This window comes from Rhododendron vialii, chromosome 4a, assembly GCF_030253575.1.
Source record: "Rhododendron vialii isolate Sample 1 chromosome 4a, ASM3025357v1".
Lineage (NCBI taxonomy): Eukaryota > Viridiplantae > Streptophyta > Magnoliopsida > Ericales > Ericaceae > Rhododendron > Rhododendron vialii.
Genome location: NC_080560.1, coordinates 30,184,059 through 30,201,917, shown reverse-complemented (window position 1 = coordinate 30,201,917; position 17,859 = coordinate 30,184,059).

Sequence of the window (17,859 nt, the reverse complement as noted above, 5' to 3'; positions counted from 1 at the left end):
TCGGATAAAAAATAGTCAGACCCCCTCATCTATTGTTTCTTATCACTTTAACACTCTCTATCTTTAAAATCGATCATACACACCACCTCAGCTATTACTCGATCTGAAATGTGTAATGCCGCTAACAGAACCCGTGCATTGACTGAAATGACCCTTTTTAAATACAGTAATGCTACCCACACAGATTTTGTGCACAGATTTTTTGTGTGGCCCACTACGGGTCCCACACAAATAATCCGAGCCGTTCATTAAATGTAAAACATTTTTTCATGGGCCTTCGCAAAAAATCAGCTCAATCCGATACTCATAGATGCTTGATTCAATCATTTAACTTTTCATTCGAATCTCAGGATAATGAAAAGTTAAATGATTGAATCAAAGACTTATAGATATCGGATTGAGCTGATTTTTTGCGGGGGCCCTTGAAAAAATGTTTTACATTTAATGAACGGCTCGGATTATTTGTGTGGGACCTGTAGTGGGCCCCACAAAAAATCTGTGCACAAAATTTATGTGGGTAGCATTACTGTTTTAAATAAGGGCTAATGAAATAGGCTAGCATTACTGTACATCCTCAACATACATCGACTACATTGTTCTCTCATCTCTCTCTAAACTCTGCATCTCTCACCAAAATCAATCGATTTCAATGGAAAAATTGAAAATCTGAGCATCAAAAACGTTGAAATGCATAACGGCAGCGGCATGGTGGCAGCATGGGGTTTTTAGGGTTTTGGCAGATTGTGGTCTCGACGGCAACTTGGTGTTGTGGTAGGGATGTGAGGTTTGACCCTTTATGACGGTGGATGGGATGCGAGGTTCACGACGGTCTTTGCGGTGGCAGTTTTCCGATCATTTTTGGGACCGGCGACATACAACGGGTTCACGATGGTCTTGCTTCGTGGCGGCGGTGGCTTGGTGTTTCAGTTTCCCGATCAAATTTTAGGGTTTGGGTGTATTGGGCTTTAATGTAGAGCTAATACCCTTGTGTTTGGGCTTTTAGGACTTGTCTGGTGTTTGGGCTACAAATATCCCATTTGGTCTTTATTGTTTTATCTGGGCTTTGTGGCCTTTAAGATGTTGAGCTCTGGTCCTTGGGGTTCACTCCTTGGTTAGCGTCTTACTAATCAAAGGTTTGAGTTTTAGATAGGCACTTGTTACCTTTCTCCTTGCCCTTTTAATCTTTATAATCCTTCAAAGATTAATAAAACTTTTTCGCCGTTCAAAAAAAATAAGAAAACTTCAAAGCACAGCAAATCGATTTGCTTAAACCATTGCATTTGCGAAATATGAACTGGATCGAACGGGTATTTACTGAACCCTTGATCTCTTCTTTTTTTCTTTTCTTTTTTTCTTTTTTTCGATTTTATGGCTTACGTAGTTACGTAGGTAAGGATTGTGTGTGTGAAGGGTTGTTTTTTTTTGTTACATAGTGTTTGATTTCTGCTAGGGTTCCCAAATCATAGAGCGAAACTTTTTGCACCGTGGTTTTCTTGGACAAAAACCCAAGTATATATACATTCTGGACATCGTCACTGACTTTTTCAAGTCGTCTAGTATCGTGGTTCATGATCACAAACTTGCTGCAGTTAAAACTCGAATATATTGCTATTTTTTTCAAAAAAAATAACGGGACTTTGTTATTTTATATTCCGCTGTGTTGATTATTATATGATTGGAATCATATTGGGAATGTTGCAGATCTGTATTTTATTATCTTTGAATTTAGTCTCTCTATTTTACTCACTGTTTTTGAATGGTGTGAGGTTCCCATATGTGTTAGTATTTGGCTTTCTTAGTCAAAATGGTGCGTGGTCCCTTACTCCCACCATTGTCTATGCATTATTGTATAGTAATGCATATTGTTTTCAACTTTTTGTGTAGGTGAGTGGATAATGGGGGACACTATTTTTATGGGTTCTACAAAGTTACGATTAGACTAGCTAGGTCACCTTTTGTGTATGTGTGCGCGCGCGCGCGCGCACATGGATGAATGCAAATTCCAGTAGATTTGGACAAGGTTATTGTCGGTCTAATGTTGGTTTTTGAGATGTTGAAACAATGCTAGTATAGTTGATTGAAATTTGAACTTTAATTGTTGAGACAATTTTGAACGTTAAACTTCAGTATTTTTTGTAGGCCATTGTTGTTGAATGGGATTGACTGCATTTTATTTTTTAAGGCTAATGGATTTTACTTTTAAAGCTAATGGTTTTGGCTTTGAATGGGTTTTAATTTCTACTATTTTGGACTGAGAACTATCGACGGATGAAATGCCATTCATACATCAGCATATTTGTAGATTAGATTAGCCTCTAATTTTAAAGTTCTTATAGGGGCTGGTACCCCACATTTGCAAAGAGGGCCTGCATTTATGTTGTTGAAGGAGGAAAAAGACAGCTTATAGAGGAAGGAAAGGAGTTGGGAATGAAAATGCCTAGTAGTTGAAACTTGAAAGAAGTAGGGTTTTATAAGCTTTAGGACTTAGGAGGGAAAGGATCAAAAGGAGGGAAGTTTTCCTCCAAAATGGAAGGTAAAATACTAAAAATGATCAAAAAAATTAATTCGGATAAAACTTGCCAATTTCCGTCCAAAATATAAACGGAAGGGCGTTAAGTGATAAATATCGAGGGGGGGGGGGGGGGGGGGGGGGTCTGATCGATTTTTAAAATAAGAAGTGTAAAGTGATAAAAAGTGATAAATGAGGGGGCTTGACTGATTTTTACCCTAAAAATTCTAACTTCGTCCTTATTATTACCTGCGTCTTGTAAAATTAGCATGCCCAGTAGTTATTTGTCCTTTTAAATAGATATCGGGAAAAAAATTTCAGTGCCGAGCGGTACCACGTAGTATTCGTTCGCGCATTCGAGCCGTTTATTTTATTTTTAAGCAGCTCAGATTTGGAGAGAAAAAAAAAAAGAAAGACAGTGTTGGATGAGAGGAGAGAGAGGGTTTCAATCCAAACCGTTCAAAAGTGTATCGAATGGCTCGGATGCGTCGAACAGATACCACGTGAGATATACTCACTCGGCACTGAAAAATCTCTCTAAGATATCGGGGTTAAAAAGAGTGGAGGTCTACGAAGGTTGGTGGAAAGAACTCGAAGGATATTCCCATGTGTACGCGCCTCTGGAAGCTTGTATTTTTGCTTAGAATACTTGGGCTTCAGACAGAATAAGGCAAAGGACAAGAAACAGCTAGAACATTGTATGGCCCATATAGCAACTATACTCCAATATATATCTCCGGCAGTATTTTTTTTATAATAATCATTAAATCATGTATCCGTGCCGCCTCTCATGCAACTCAACTAATCACATTGTCCCACTAGCAGGATTCTATTCAGATTTAGAGCAAAAAGCGGGGTTCCATTCGAAGGCGGAGCAAAACTTTAAATAGATCAGCTGAAAGGAATTCATTTTATTTGAAAAGTTTCGAACAAGACATCTTAAGAGGAAGCACATCTCTAAATCTCAAGTATTGAAATCATATTGGGTACATCATCTTACATTTGGAAATGTAAGAAAATTTAATTTGTAGGAAGAATATTGTTGAACCCATCATTAAGCTCAGCAAAATGATAAATCTGTTGAGTTGTGGGCCGGGACATTAGACAGGGATTTTTTCGGCTTGACATCTATTTATCTAATCTATCAATCAATCATCAATCAATTAATATATTATAGAAATGTGTTTGAACGCACAAGTCTTTAAACCTTCATTTCTAATTTTCTGAATTTTTCATTTTTTTTGTTTATAAACAGAGAGAGAGAGAGAGTATAAAAATTTGTTTGAGCCTCACAAGCCTTTAAACCTTCATTCCTAATTTTCTGGATTTTTCACTTTTTTTTGTTTATAAAGAGAGAGAGAGATTGATTCCTAATTTTTCGAATCTTTCACTTTTTTTTGTTTATAAAGAGAGAGAGAGAGAGAGAGAGAGAGAGAGATATGTGGGAAAGTGGGAGAGAGAGAAGGGAGGGGGGAAACGTGGGAGAGGGAAGGAGAGAAAAAATTACTTTATATAACTAGGTACCGTCATGTGATACTCTAAATTGAATTGGGAGATGGTGTTGTGCAGTGTGTGCGCAGCACCGTGCTGCGAACCTTCAACAGCTCGGATCTCATCTCGGCAATGAACGGCTTTTGATTGTTGGTTGTCGAGATGAAATCTGAGCCATCAGATGCACGATCCGACGCTCGGACTGTGCACTTTACTGCATAGCATCAACCCAAAGTCTCTCTAAATTTATTTTTCATCATACATCTTTCAGTGTATAGAATGAGACTAATGCTAGCATGCATCGAATACGAGACCAAATAAAATATTAAATTATCTTTTTCATCAATTAGAGTTTTTGCCCGTTTGATACACGGGGATGTAAATAAACCAATGGAATTTTTTTATCCCGTGCATCAACCAGCGGTGTACCTGTTCGATACATGAGAACGAAAAAACACTAATGTAATTTTTTTTCCCGTACATTGAACAGGTACAACGCTAGTATACTACTGTATACGGGTAGTCCACTATTCTCCGTCCAAGTTGATCCACTTGGGACGAGAGACTAATCTGGAGGTCCTAATCATAAAATAAAAAATGTTGAGGGCTCATTATGAAATAAAAAATATTGAGGGCTCATGTGGTATCTTATCTTATTGTCATAATTAATAACGTAAAATTTTAGTGAATTAGGACGCAAATTAACAAGCGCTGACTGCAAACTGCAAAGGTTGTAACTAATGAAAAAATTACACCCACTACTAGAATGAAAACTTTAGCCAAAAGTTAAGTCTTAAACCTTTTTACTGAGATAATTGTATCTGATTAGTTTTTGGTTTTACCAATATCACATTTACATTACATATTTACCTTATCCCCAATTATTCTCAAAAGTAAACATACGAGATTCATATTAGTTGGTAATCTGACAACTCATATGCCGGGTAAGCTTATAATTACGCACACCTCAACTAATCATGCGGAGTCCTAATTAAAGTCAAAACAAAACTTTGTATAGACTAGCCCCAAATAATTACTCCCCCAGTCCGTGTTTGTTAGTCTATTTTGGGCATTCATGCCGTGTTTTAAATTGTCTATATCTTTCAATTTAATTATAATAGATTTCATGATTTTAAATTTTTTGTGTAATAGACCTAATTGAAATTTATCAAATAAGATTCATATTAAAATTTTTATATATTCATATTGAAAGATATATACAATTTTTTAAGGTATGTGGAATAGTGAAAAGTGGATAAACAAACACGGACGGAGGGAGTAGTTGATAGAATTAAGAGATTTGAACTTGAGATCTTAGAAGGTAGTAAATCCCTAAATCACGGGCCTTGACTACTTGTAGGGACAGAGCCATGAATTTCACTACACGAGGGCAACCATATATGCGAAACAAAAAAAAAAAACACGTATAGCAACGTAAATACATTAAAACTCAAAAAAGTACTTTACAAAATAACAACACTCTATACTTAATTATGTTTCACATATATTAACAGATTGCAAAAACAGTAACAACTTACCTCAGTCTCTAGTAAAACGATTAAGCAAAAACATACCTATAGCTTAGATATTAGAGCATCCCCAATGGGGATGTATTATGGAACCGGATGGATAGTTATTTTAGATGAAAAAAGTGGTTAAAAGTTAGGTGGATGTAAAATAGAACCCACCCCTCTCCAATGGTGAGATGTAAAAAAGGGATGGATAATTAACCAACTTTCTCTCCTCCTTAATTTTCCCCAGCTTTCTCAACCCTAATTCAAGTACTACTTCCATTGAAAAATAATTTTGGTATCTGGTCATCGGGGACTTAAAAAAAAAATTATTCCGAAAAAAAAAAACTTTCGTTCACAAGTTTACTTTTACTTTTATCTTTCTTTCTCTCTCTCTCTCTCTCTTTCCCTCTCCCCTTCTACAAATCACCACCACCGTCTCTCTCTTCTCTGGTTCTACAACCAGCCCCCCCCCCCCCCCTCTCTCTCTCTCTCAACCGAAGGAAAATCTTGGCTGGAAGGGCACAGCCGGCGAGGGTTTCAGAAGGGCACAGCCGACAGCATGGATATTTCCGTCCATGGATTGTCAAGAATCGGGGTTGGAGACAGTGATCTCCGGATTTCGGCGTCTTTTACTAGATTCTTGCGTGTTCTTCTAATTTCCGACGACTTTCCGACGAAATCAGGTAACTCCGACTATCCAAAATTCTGATAGAATCAGTTGGGTGATGACCTGTCAATTATAGCTGTAGTCAAATGGGGATGGAAATATCCATCTCTGCCATTTTATATCTCCAAAATTGCTATTTTACATCCCCATTGGAGCAAGTTTTTTTACATCTGGGTTGTATTATAATTATAGCACCAGGTTTACATCCCCCATTGGGGATGCTCTTACCAAGACTACTTAAGGTTCTCAAAATCTCCTCCTTTTTCCTATTTTCTCAAAACTGCCTTCAAAGTCTTAACGATTTGGGGTTTTTTTTTGGGTGAAAAATTGAAAGTTTTATTAATTGAATATTTACAATGTTAATCCTCAGATTTTATGTTTCGCTATATTTTAACCCTTAGCCTTTAGAAATTAATGTTGATATCATTGTATTTCAAAGGTTACTATGATTTGATTTTTTTCCAAAATACCAGAGGGGGGTGAGCCTATATACTTTCATAGATAATTTAGTTTTTGATATAATGGTGGAGTATTTTCTTTTTTCTTGTTGCATGAGCGACCACCCCTACTGGCTCCATCCCTGAATATTAGATGTGGCATCAGACCTTACACACACTACTTAGTCGAAAACTACGTTGAAGGGGACTTCACACGATGAAAGAAAAAGAAATTGACTGTGGATGGTCAATTTTTTGGATTGGGAATATAGCATTTGTTATCGATAGAGATGGACAATCCAGAGCATCGACCCCTAGGAAATTAATGAAATAGTTGGGAACGAGAAAGAAAAGAATTAACTCATGTGTGACCTATCTAAAGATTCTAAACGATGAATGCATGAGAATAGAGACACAGACATTATGGAAGCAAGCTAGATCTAAGCTAGCTATATATGGATGCCCAATCAGCAAGATCGAAAACAATGAATTTTTTTTTTTTTTTTTGCCAAAAATGTTAGGAGTTTTGACGCAGCAGAATTCACGGGAGACTAGTTAGCGTAGTAGTCCAAACGAGATAAACAACTCGTCGCAACGAGCAAATTTTGCGCACAAGAAAGAAAGAGAGAATGTCTGAATATTATTGATAAAAAAAACTATATAAACTATAGGTTACAAACCATTATATAGGCTGAAACCTTAGAAACCCTAAAAAATAAACTTGAAAAATAAAAAGTCGCAGAATTTGGGGCTTTTCCTAAAACTGAAAACAGGAAAGAAAAACAAGACTTTCCTAAAAAGAATCAACTTAAAAGAAATTACAATCTAAGAGTTATTAATGAAACAAATCTTTCCTAAAACGGCAGAATAATGCAATAGAAAGCCTAAACGAAGGAATTAGGCCGAAAAGCACCATTCATCATCAACCTAGGGTTGATTCATCATCAACCCTGTATTGACCGGAGTGCAAAAATAAGTTAGCCCACCAAGTTTGAGCCCATTCCGAGCTCGTCCGAATTTAGCCAATTTGGATAATCTGAAATTAAACACCATTTGGACTTCCGAGGCTTGGCTCGGTCCACCTGATTATGGAATTGGGCCTCCACATATTTTACATCAAGTTTTCATTGATAGGAGAAACAATATATCAAGAAGAGCAAGATCCCCACAATACAACGAGCAAATCAAGCCACAAGGGAGATGCCAGCAACAAAGCACCCCACTCCCACACATAAACCTTCTGGGCACAACATTTGCCGCAGAAAAAACGCACAACTAAATCAAAAGAAACCCCTGAAAACAATGATTGAGAGGGTGACGGTGATATTATTTTAAAAGCTCTAATTCCATATTAAAAAATAATTGTCAAGAACATAAATTTTTTTTATAGATCGATATCAAAACATTGTCCTACAACATGCCTTTGTATACTTTATATAAAACTTGATGAGCAAGAAACGTAAACGAACTAATTAAGAAAACATGTGTACAAGAAACCTAGATTAATTATGAAATTAGTTCGGGAAATGATGAGCCGGTTTCATTTTTTCCATCCCCTCTTGCGCCAGGATTGTCATTTATGGCATCATGCCAGGACTTTTTTTTAAGATGCTTTTACTATTCAATCCTCACTTTAAACGCATAACATATAAAATATGTGGATGATGTTGACTGATGCTGACGTAACATATTTAGTTACTTTTTGCATTTCAAACTTTAAAATTGAATATTTCTTACTATATATATCCATTTTTCATGAAATTTATAGTTTTGGAACCTACTCAATGAGATCTATAAAACAAGATCCATATTGAATATAAAATTATGTGTAAAAAAAATTAATTTTTGAGAGTGCGAATTCTTCATTTGAAATGTGTAAATTCTGCATTTTAATGGGTGTGAATTACTTTATTTTGGAAGGTATGAATTATGCATTTGAAGAGTGTGAATTCTTTCATTTTGGAGTGCAAATTCTGTATTTTGGAGAGTGAGTTGTGTAGAGTATGTGCGAATTTTACATTTTCACACTCAAAATTTAACAAATTCAAAGAATTCACAACTTTGGCAAAAACAAAATTTACACTCACAATTTAACAATTCACACTTAGAGTTCATCCATCTATTTTTAGTTTTTTAGTAGTTTTTTTTCCAATATTCTTAGAGTTGAGGCTTAGGGTTTAGGATTTAGAGTTGGCATTTCGCAAACCCTAAACCCTTAAGCCCACAACGATAAGCAGTTGTGCGTAACATCCGGTTCACCCCCTAGGGTTCATCCATCTATTTTTAGTTTTTTTAGTTCTTTTCAATATTCTTAGAGTTCCTATTTGATAGAATTCACATGCTCTGTTTGACAAAATTCACATGCCATATTTGAAAGAATTCACCCCCCCTAAAAACAAAATTCACCCACCTTATTTGATAGAATTCACATGCCCTACATGATAAAATTCACACCCAAAAAAAACAGAATTCACCCATATTTGATAGAATTCACATGCCCTATTTGACAAAATTCACATGCCATATTTGACAGAATTCACACCCCTTAAAAATAAAATTCACCCAACAAAACAAAGAATTCACATCCCTATTAAGGGTGTGAATTGTGTTCAACAGGGGTGTGAATTCTTTTATTTTAGAAGATGTGAATTCTGCATTTGAAGGACGTGAATTCTTTAACCTTGGGGTGTGAATTGTGCATTTAAAGAAGTGATTTGTGATGTGTGAATTCTTTCAGTTTAAAGGGTGTGAATTTTTAATTAAGCGGTGTAAAATAACTTTTTTTACATGTACATAATTTCATATTCAAAATGGATCTAGTATGAAAGATCTTATTGAGTAGGTTTTTAAAATATTTTTTTATATGAATTTTCGATATGTACAACAAAAATTATAATTGTTTAAAGTTTAACAATATATGAGATTTATATATAATTATGTATGTATATGTACGAATAAGTATGTGTACGTAAACATGTGACAATTCTAGAGAGAGATAGAAAAAGTTATGATTAGAAATATTATTTGGTAGTTTCCAAACAATGCTTCATCACAATTTGTTTATCAAACCACTAACAAAAGGTAATGGATCCCGCAATATTAACCAACTAGTGTTTACCCGTGTCTACGGCACTACCCACCCTGATTGGAATTGATTTGTACCTTGCCGCTAGATTCGAACTATGAGCAAAAGCTAGTGAGGGGCGAGGAGGTCTTGATTGTGGAGAGCTTGAAAGGCGGGTTAGTGTCGTCGTGAGTGGTGGAGGACGGTGAAGGAGAAAAGAGCGCATGAGAAGAAGAGAGATGGTCTGGGTGAGGTAGTGTTTGTGTGGGATCAAAGAGAGAGAAGGAGAACTCTTCTGAAGTAGGGTTTCAAATTTGAAAGTGGGTGTAATTTTGATCGGTGGCAATTATGTAATTAAACGAAAGAGGCTGGACAATTTAATAGAAGGGAAATTTCACCTCAACCATTGGATCAATTCAATCTCAACCATTGCAACAATTTGTCCCTACACCATTGTATTTATAATAGAGATATTCATGGGTTGGAACGCTACAATGGGATGTTTCATCCATATGGGATAATTTTTTCTAAATCTTAAACCCAAAAAGCGCTTAGAAAGGTGTTGGCGGGGTATTTTCGTGAAAGCAGTCCTTATTCGGGATGAGGTTGACACAGAGTGTCCTTATGCGGGTCGGCGTGGACAAATTTATCCGGAATGAGGTTGACACGAGGTGTCCTTATGCGGGCTGGCGTGAACAAATTTGGGACTGGCTTGTAAGAAGCCCAAATAAGTTGGGACGAATAAGATCCAATAAGAACGAGTCCAACTTATGATGCTAAAGAGTTCACGTAACAATCATATATAATGCATGATCACGGTTGGACCAAACTTTGCAATTTTGGATGCTTCTCTACATGCATGTGAGATGTCCTACCTCATGATATTGAGTACAAGTACTGTACGAAAAAATCTTCAATGCAACGATTGTTTGAAATGCTCATTCACTTAGTGTGGGTCTCATGTATGTATAAATCTTATACTATGTGATAAAGGCATTACAAATAACCGTTACATTGAAAATTTTCTTAAGTGTACCGCGTGCCATAAATTTTTCTTTACTGTTCAAAAAACACAATAAGTCCACAACCCCTTGTGATGCACATGAATTCGCAGAATATACAGAAGTATATAGAAATATTTACAGTATAGATGAAATAAAAAGATCTCAAGTATACTACAAGACAAAAGTACTCTCATGGCAACTTGTTCTGATGATGAGTACTCTAGAGACTTGAGCACCAAATTAAATCTCAGATGGGTGCTAACAGTGTTTCAATCCTATGGCAGTGCATCACTGATTAATAGAACTCCTACTTGTGTTGCTGTCTTATCTTGGGAAAAGTATACCTTAGAGCAAGTCATGTTCTTGCTGGGTTGCTTGTGCGGCGGCGCCACCATTCCTTATCGCAATCGATGGGGACTCATGTGTTCCTGAGAGCACCACATTTCGACAGCTAATTTGGATTTGTTATCTCTTTCACCTTGGGAAAAACTAGTGTTTATTCAGAGAAATACTACAATACACACTTCTTATTTGAATGTGTATCATATGTAACCTTCAAAATGTTATGAATTGTAGAGAAAATATTACAAATATATCGTATTGCTAAAAAATTATGAATCGTATAAAGGTTACGAAATACACCAAAATGTTATGAATTATAATGAAAATATTACGAATTATACTGCTGAAAGGTTCTGAATTCTAGAACAATTAAAAGTTACAAAACACACTAAAATGTTATGAATGAACCATAAAATAGATACATATGGTACACCCTTTTAAGGGGTGTGTATTGTAGATTTTTCCGTTCATGAAAGACGTCTATCAGAGACAATATTTGAAACTAAACTCATTCATCAAAGACGGACTTAGTAACTTTTAGTAATTTTTGGTGAATTTTCATGAAAGACGGAAAATCTTTGATTCGTCTAGTTTTTACTGTATTTTTTGAGTGATGTAATGGTTTGTTAACATAATACTATATATCTCAACTTGAAACAAACCGTGCTTTGAAACAGGAAGCGAACCGTGGTTAAATAGTTTGAACTCATATTGTTATTTGCAGAAAATTAATCAAACCTTCTGTGGCCAACTGAGCTAAGAAGAGTAGGAGAGATGTGAACGTTATCCAATTTGTGTGGAACTTACGGCAGGTTCAATTTCAATGATCAAAGCCGTTCAATATATACGACTTGCATATTTCAATCATTGCTGAAAAAATTATCTCACTTAAATATCTATAAGCACTTGATCAAACTGTTTAATATTTTGTCTAAAATTATGAACCATAATTTTAAATATGACATATTAATATACGAACAAAATCTTACTCATAGGAATAAATTGATTTTTTTTAGCATGAATTTTTTAACAAACAATCAATTTTTACAAAATGAATGATTATGATCATAGAAGTAACATCTAGTGGGGACTCTACACAAATTGGACAGTGTTTACTACCTTTTTAGACGGTGAACAAAATAGCACTCCGTAAAAATGTGAAACTCCTTGATTTGTCACAATGCAATACGCAAGCTACTATCGCATGAAAAACAACCATCAAGAGTCAAGGGTCAGTAGATCATCGTCAGAGCTTGGCTACTGCTGAAAATTGTAGGAGTATTTCATAGCACCCCTGATGCATACTTGTGGTTACGCAAATGGCTAGAACAACGATTCATTCAATCTAAACTCAATGAAATTCAGACAAACCCCTAGTCGAGAACACACATTTCTGCATGACCAACCCATCGAATTGAATAGTCTTTCCAACAAATTGCTGATGCAAGAAGCTTCCTGGGACTCCTCGAGAGCCTCTATAAAGGAGAGAGAGAGAGAGAGAGAGAGAGAGAGAGAGAGAGAGATTGGCTTGGGGGCAGGTAAGATTGAGAGAAATTGGCTTGGGAAAGGTAAGATTTTCGTAAACCTCAAATGTTGCATAGTTGTTCGGATAGACAAAGTTGCACAAACCCCACCAATTGTTCGGATCGATACTTTTATCCGAACAAAACCACTTTTCTTCAGATAGCTCCAACTCGATCAACCAAAATTATATGAATCATTCAACAACTTTTTAACCATTATAACTCATTCTAAAACTAAACTAAAATGCGAACATTCATGCATGGTATGTTCAGGAACAAAATTACTTTAGAAAGTAGAACCCTTCCTTTTTTTCTTTTTCCCCCTTCACATACTATTAGATTATTAACCACCAACTCATCTAAAAATTTAAGTTATTAGGGAGGGGCGGACAACTTTATTATTTATACCTTCAAGACTTCCCTCACGTGTAGCTAGACTCTCCCACATAAATGGGCTAAACACGTGTAAATATTTTAACACTAGGTAGGCGGTATGGTTCAAATACAAGATCTATTGCCTCCTCTGACCTTCCATCCATACCATATTAAATTATTAACCACCAACTCATCTAAAAGCTTAAGCTGTTAGAGAGAGAGAGAAACTTCATTATTTACATTCTCAACACCTACTGGTACTCAAGTTCATGCTCTCTCTCTCTCTCTCCAAAAAACCAAAAACCCTAATTCTCTTCATAACCGCCGCCGCCACCTCCCACCACCCCCCCCCCCCGAGCTTTCGATCTTCTCTCTCTCCCCCTTTCTTTTTTCTCCTCAAACCCTTGTCGAATTCGAGTTCTCTCACCATTTCTTTTTGCTGCCGGTTGTCTTCCCTATTTCGTCTCTCCTATTTGTTGCTCCGGTATTTGCCAATCACCACATCCAGGGGTGGTTGGTTGTCCTAACGGCTACGATCAGACGGAGGCTAGAGTTGAATGAGGTAGAAAGGATCTCACCATGTGTTCGTTGTTGGACAGTTGTGGTTTTGCCTAATGGCTAAGTAGGTCCTTTCGACTGGTGGTTGGCCATGGAAGCTTGGATGCGTAGGCAACACGGCGGTGGTTCGATGCTAGTGTATGAAAGTGCTCAGCCTCTGGCTTCCCAAACTGTTTGTGAGGACCGAATCGTCGGCTCCTAGGCGGTGTTTCCCTGGGTTCCGGTTGCTCGCGAGGTTCGCAATGGTGTTGGACTGCATGCTTGTCGCCTGTGATGGCTGTTTTGGTTGGTGGTGTTGGGTTGCAGTGGTTGTAGGCGGTGATGGGTTGCAGTGGTGACATTGGGGTTGTGGTGTTGGATGGCGTGCTGGGCTGGTGGTGGCGGTTGGGTTTCGGTGGTAAGGCTGGGTGGTGTTGGTTGGTGGCGTCCTAGGATGGTGGAGGTGGTTGTGTAGTAGTGGTGGTGATGGTTGTGCTTGTTGCCGGTGCTTGGACTAGATTGGGCTTAGGGTTTGTTTTGATTCTTTTTTAGGGCCAAGCCTACGAGGCTTTAAGACTTTATTTTTTGGGGCCTGGCTCTCGGGGTGTTGGTGGGCTTTGTCTTGACGTTTTTCTTTTCTTTTTTCATCCAGCCTTGGTTCGATTTCCCTCCCTCTCTCCTTCCACTTGATGTACCATTTGTCAAGTGTTTTTAATAAAAAATTTGTTGCCTATAAAAAATAATAAAATAATAAAACCCTACTAGTACTCCTTTGTTTTGTTTTTTTATCTCTCAACGGAGCTGATCAATCATCTGATCAACGAACTAAACGAGAAATACAGAATACCAAAACTAATTAACCCCATGACCAAAAGCCTACTTATTATATAATTGTATTGGTATAAGCATATAATGTGTGTTTCGGGAAAAAAGAGAGCATATAATATGTGTGTGTGTGTTTTTTTTTTTTTTCTAAAGTGAGAAAATTATACTCGATTGATAAACGTCAAACGGTACTTACAGAACGGAGATCATTACAAAGAACTTGGACAAATCTAAACTAATCGTCTAACAAATACAAAACGAGTAAATCACAAGGCAATCGATGTCTTTCATCCTAACTCAAACATAGTTTGATGCAACAGCGACACTTTTAAACTGCCCAGCATCTAATTAGGAGTCTCAAACGAGAAAAAGTGCAAAGTTAAGGACAAAAGACACCAAATACCTAGACGATCAGATGCACTCCAATCATATGCACACCAATGAACTCCCAAAACTACAGATTTGCCAAGCCGTTACAAGTTGCCCCACCAAAGACATCGTGTAAGGATAGAACGTTGAAGCACAGATATCATTGTGAGGCAACTAGGGGTGTGCATGGGTCGGGCAAGTCGGGTAACATGTTTTTAGGCCCCGAATCCGAACCGAACAAGTGGTAAGAACCGTCCGCGAGCCTAATTTCTTACGTCGGGTTTGGTCAGGTCCGACCAAAAATCGAATTACTCTTTATGAATTGGTCGTGTCGGGTAAGAAAGGCACCCACCCAAACCCCGAACCGAAATCTGATTTTTAACAAAAATTGAACCCGTACCCGACCGAACCACATATTCAACCCCGCCCGAGACCCTTCAGGTCGGGTCGAATTGGGTCCACGAGTGGACGAGTATTTTGCACAAGCCTAGAAGCAACCTTGATTGAGAGAACCAGATCAATAGACAAAATTCATCCAAAGACGAAACTAACTCTTATAAAATGAGAAACAAAACTCTCATAGATCAAACGACAAGTCGTTGATTTGAAGAGACGGAAGAAAAAAAGAAAAAAAACAAAGAAAGAGATGGAATAGTACCACGACCTTCCTCTCCCGCTGTCGCACACGAGTATGGAACCCAGGGGCAGAGACGGAGGTAGTGAGGGCTAATAGGGGCCATGGGCCCCTGTGTTTTGCAGAATTTTATTTTTTTACTATAGTACACATGTTGCCCCGGTGAAGAAAGAAACTAGAAACAACCATTTTCTTCGATAGAACTTCTTTACGGGGCATCCGTAAATAAAGTTTACGGCGCCCAATCGCACGCGTCCAAAAGTGTGTTGAATGGTCTGGATTAAAAATCAAATTTTGACTAATAAAAATTAGATGTTACTTGTCAAAATTGAAAAACATATCTCAGTCATTGATTGCTAAAATGGACGGTCAAGATTGTGTGGAGCCATGAATAAGTTTATCTCTCTCTTCAAACACGTGAGCCACAACCAAAGACCATTTTCTTCAAACTAGAAACAACCTTTTAGTTGTTTTTTGTTTGTTCGATATTGTGTTTGTATTTGGTGTTATTTGACATTTGAATCCTTAGATTCCCGAACTTTGACATTTCAAAATTTTATTGTTCATAGTTTGGCTCTCGCGTGTACAAAATCCTAGTTCCGTCCCTGCAAGAGGGGAGGGGTAGGGAGAAGATGAGTTGTGGTGACTAGGGTTGACAGAGAGGGAGATAGATAGGGTCGGCTGTCGATAAAAGATCAGCTTGAGAGAAGTATGGTAGAAACAAAGAGAAGCATATAAATGTGTGTTTAAGACCCCATTATAGACCTAGTTGTCCTAAGTAGAACCACGCCTGGGAGTGCCAAAATATCCAAGGGTATTTTTGTCTCCGTGTGTGATTTATAATGGTCATGTGTTGGTCACATGTCCTTTTCCGGCCAAAACCCTAATAGACAGCTGACAGATCGAAGGTGTTAACTGGCAAAACTCAACACAATGAGTGGGTTGAGGGTCGTTTGGTGTTTGCTACCTCTGTTGGAGGACTTAAAAACTGTCAAACAGTTAACCAATTTGGTGTTTGTTACCTCTGCTGGATCTTCTCTAATGCGCTTAAACTTTTGCCATGCTTGAACAAGTTCAACATGGGAATGGTATAGAAAAAAAGTACCTCCATTTCATGACTCCTTCTCCCCTATTTCACATAGCTTTGTTTGGGATTTTTGGCTTTTGTTTTTATTCAAATTTTTTTCATATTTTTTAATTTTGCTTCAAACTTTTGTGAATTATTGGTTCGTCTTGTGACGAGGAATTTGAAAATAAAAAAGTAAAAAATTATGACGTTTACCCAAATCTTTTGGAACTATCCAAAATAAAGCCCAAAAATTCTAAAAATTCCAACTTTTGAGGTTTTATTTTGGATATTTCCCAGACTATTTGGATAAAAATCATAATAATTTTTTAAATTTCTCTTTACGAGACAAACCAATGACCCCACAAAAGGTTGACGCAAAACTAACAATTGCAAAAAAAATTAAATAAAAACAAAAACCAAAAAGCTCCCAAAAAAGCTACTCCAAACAGGGGCTTCATAAAGGCAGATGATCTCCTTTATGATATGAAGGGACACTCAGAAGTCCATTTTTGTGCGGATTCGAATCCTCTGTGAGGATTGTCCATGTGAGGATTTTATTTTAATCATGCTAACACATAAATGAGGGCATCCAACGGACGAAAACAAGTCATGTCGCTACCCGGATCCGAATCCTCTGCGACGATTTTTCCTGTGAGGATCATGTGAGAGTTTTGTCCTGATCATACCAATACATAAATGAGGGCATCCAATGGACGAAAACAAGCCACATCGCCACCCCTTAAACTTCGAAATCAAACGTCGTCTTTTCAGAAAAACAATATCCCAAACAAGATCTGGGTTAGGCCTGGGTAACAGGTCGTGTCGGGTTGTGTTCGTGTCGTGTTAGTCGGGTTCGTGTCACAAATCACTCAACTCGAACCCAACCCATTTAGAATTCGTGTTTCTCGAGTCGTGTCATTTTCGTGTTTCGTGTCAGAAATACTCAACCCTAACCCGTTAACTTCGTGTCCGGTTCGTGTCGTGTTATCGTGTCTGTTGCCCAACTCTATATAGAATTACAGATATACCATATATTATGTATATACGTTCGTGTTAATGGGTGACACAGATTAGTAATCGTGTTAGTCGTGTCAATTTCGTGTCTCGCGTGTTCAACCCGAACCCAACCCATTTAGAATTTGTGTTCTCGAGTCGTGTCATTTTCGTGTTTCGTGTCAGAAATGTTCAACCCTAACCCGCTAATTTCGTGTCCGGTTCGTGTCGTGTTATCGTGTCTCGTGTCTGTTGCCCAGCTCTAATCTGGATCTTGTGCAAGGAGGAAGTACTCTGGCAGAGTACAGTTAGTAGGTACCATCTTTTAATATATACTCCTACGAATCATTTACGATTGTTTATTTTACTATCTTTCTTTTTCTTTTTCTTTTTTGTAATTACGAATAAGTGCATCACCAAAACAAATAAAACTATGCATATTATTGATTAAGTTACGCAAGGATGGGTTTTTTTTTTTTTGATAAGCTTACGCAAGGATGTTTCAA